This window comes from Cynocephalus volans, chromosome 10 (assembly GCF_027409185.1).
Source record: "Cynocephalus volans isolate mCynVol1 chromosome 10, mCynVol1.pri, whole genome shotgun sequence".
Classification (NCBI taxonomy): Eukaryota; Metazoa; Chordata; class Mammalia; order Dermoptera; family Cynocephalidae; genus Cynocephalus; species Cynocephalus volans.
Window position 1 is genome coordinate 24,467,004 of NC_084469.1, and position 3,153 is coordinate 24,470,156.

At 55.6% G+C, this 3,153-nt stretch overlaps 1 non-coding gene across 1 annotated transcript; it reads right to left on the minus strand.

Annotated features, from left to right (window-relative positions):
* Window positions 1-1,571: 1,571 nt before the first annotated feature.
* Window positions 1,572-1,643, minus strand: TRNAT-CGU (transfer RNA threonine (anticodon CGU)). The gene has a single exon. It is a non-coding gene; the product is annotated as a tRNA-Thr (tRNA).
* Window positions 1,644-3,153: the final 1,510 nt, after the last annotated feature.

Here is a 3,153-nt window from a genome sequence, read left to right on the forward strand (position 1 = left end):
TGGGTAAGAAAGGCAGGATCACACAGATCCCATCACAAAGTCACAATGGCTGGGTCCGAGTGTGAAAGGGGCTACTATGATTCACCATCTTGGCAGCCATGAGAGATGGGTGGGGTGGCTTGAGGTCCCCTTGCTTTTCCAATGTCCAGGCTCTGACGTAGAAACTTAGAATTTCAGGCCACAAGGCATTCAGGGAATATCTCTTTCAACTTTAGAGTTTTGTAATTAAGGAAGTTGAAGTCCAGGGAATATAAGCGATTTAATGGAAGTCATGCAATAAACTCAATATAGATGTCTTTCTGCTCCTGCCTTCACATCTGTCCTCACCCTTTAAGCCAACGGACCTACCTCTGGCCCCAGAGAGCGAGTGTAGATATCCATTGGCCTTCGATGTAATTGCAAGGTTTCTCTGTTCCCAGGCTCACCCCGGTGCTTGTACCTGACTTGCCTTCACTTTCATCTTCTCTCACCACCCTTGACCTGGTATCCATACCTGACTTCTGCCTCTGGTCCTTCACCTTTGGGGGCTCATGTTTCCCCAACATCTGTACATTGACCTTTTCTGTACCTTGTATCTCTTTTATTGACTTGGGCTTGGCTCATCCATCCTGCTGAGTTGGGGTGGAATTTTCTGCTCCAGCTACTGCAGAAAACTCAGTGTCCCGCCTCAGAGCTCCTTCTCATCAGGGATCCTAGTTCAGGGCCTTTCTCCTTCCTATCCCTGCATATCCGGACTCTGTCTAGGCTAAGGCACTTGTCAGAAAGGGCTTTGATATGCATTTAGTAACATTTTCACGATGAGCTTTTTTGAGGGGTCACATTCACAGAAGTATAGAACGTGGAAGGAGGAAGGTGAAGTTCCACTCATGAGAGTCTATCTGGAGTAGTATGTTCAGTGCTGTTACCACTGAAGAGGGGGACAGGCAGACTGGAGCGTATCAGAGGGTCCAGGAAGTGGGGGAGGGACTCAATGCTATGTTATATTAAATCCGGCCGTTTCTCCTAGAGATTACTTGTGGGTGTCATAGCTGGCTGCCGGCCAGATTTAAAGGGTCAGTTCATCAGGGCTGCGAGAAAAATAAGCTCCCATCCGCTGAATGATATGGCTGGCTTCGTAGACAAGAAGGCAGGCAGCGGCGAGCCTGGCCTGCCTAACTCACCTTCCCAGCAGACAGAATCCAGAAACCAGTCAGTGGCTCCCTCTGGAAAGTTCCCCCGGCCACAACACCCTCAAAGCAAGCGGGACCCGAGTGGCTGCTTGGCGACACCAAGCCTAGCGCAGGCCCTTCAGCTCGGGCCTCGGTGTACCAGGCGGTGCCAGTGAAGATGGTCCCACCCAGCGCAGCGTGGCTGCAGCGGAGGAGACGTGGCACCGCGCGGGAAGCGCGCTGTGGCCGGGCCGGGTCCGGCGTACATGCGAGGGCGCGCCGCACCCCGGGGCCTGGGGGAGGGGAGGGACAGAAAGACGCCTGAACAGAACCGAAAACGAAAAAACACCACGTAGAAGAAGGAAGGGACGGCGCGCGTGGAGACGAACAGCTTCCCACGGCCAAGCCCCAACCTCGGGTCCCAGGCACGGACGGGGTTCGAACCCGCGATCTTCGGTTTACGAGACCGACGCCTTACCACTTGGCCACCGCGCCCGACAACCAAGCGAGCGGTGGAAGCTCTCAGTGGAGGGAAGATGGCGCAGGCGCGGGAGGGGCGGTGGCCGGCTCCGCCCCCGGAGCGGCCGCCCGCGCTCCCAGACCCGCCCGCCCGGCCGGACGCCCCTCTCCCGGCGCCGCCGGGGCCCAGCTCAGGGCCGAGGCCTGACGCCGGCTTCCTGCCGCCTGCGGGATCCGAACCGGCGCGCGCGAGCCCGGTCCCGCCTCGAGCGCCGCCGAGAGGCCGGCCCGGCGGGGGATTCGAACGCGGCGAGCCGGGGGCGGGGACGTGTGACCTCGGCCGGGTCCTTAACGTCCGGGTGGGCGGGCACGCGGGCGGCGCGCGGAGCTCGGGCCCAGTCGGGGGGGACGCCAGGGGTCCAGCGGGAGGGCAGGGCAGGTGACCTTCCCCTGCTGACCCCGCATGGAGCGGCCATCTGGGAAGCAGAACCGTCCCCGGTTCCTCTCGCTCCCCGCTTCCCCTTCTCCCCTGGCACGGTCCTCGTGCAGAGGTGACTCCGAATAAGTATCTCTTTAGACCGGACGGCCTTGCCGGGAACAGCCACGTGGGCACACAAGGAGACGCCCCAAGGGATGTTCGCGACGACAGTGCTCGTGAGAGTGAACGACTGGAGGCGACCCGAATGGAGGAGCCAGGCTGCTCCTACCGTGGAACAGTAGATACGATGAGAGGGAACGACCTGGACTCAAAGGACTGAGATCAGCATAGATAGAGCGCCAAAGCCCGTGGGATTAAAAAAGACAAGGTGTGGGACAGCACGTACCGTTCATTAAAGCAAGTAAAACATTTATGGGAAAAAATATGGAGAGAGGGAGACGGGATGGGGACAAAGGGGACTTTGACTTGCTAATGTTTTGTTTCCACTCTATGAAAGAAGCAAAGACGAAGGGTTGGGAACATGAGTGATTATGATGACACTGTATGCTTTTTATTGATAGATCTTTTATTTTTACTTTTTTAAAAGGAAGGGAGGGAAGGAGGGAGGGAGAGAAGAAAGAAATTAGGTTCCTCTGTCCTTGTTTGGCCTGTGGCCACAACATCTACTCCAGGAGAGGTGGAGGAAGAGACACCCTCCTCTCAGGGCAGGGCTCTGATGCGCACTGGGGGACAGCAGGGGGTGACCACCTGCCAGCTTTCTGCAGTGCCCAGCCCTCCCCTATACTAGCGACTCCCGGAGGGAGCACAAATAAGGCCAATCATGCTGTTGTCCACCCTGCCACCATCACTGCCAAATTCATCCTTATTTATGTGTAGAACTTTTAAAAAATATAAATTGTGAAGATTTGGGAAAACCCAGAAAAAAAAATTTTTTTGGGGGGGGTGGTAAAAAAACCACACAACATGAAATTTAGCATCTTAACCATTTTATGTGTACAGTACAGCAGTGTTAACTGTATGCACACTGTTGTGTAACAGATCTCTAGAACTTTTCCATCTTGCAAAACTGAAACCCTGGGCTGTTCCATGGCTCACTTGGAGAGTGTG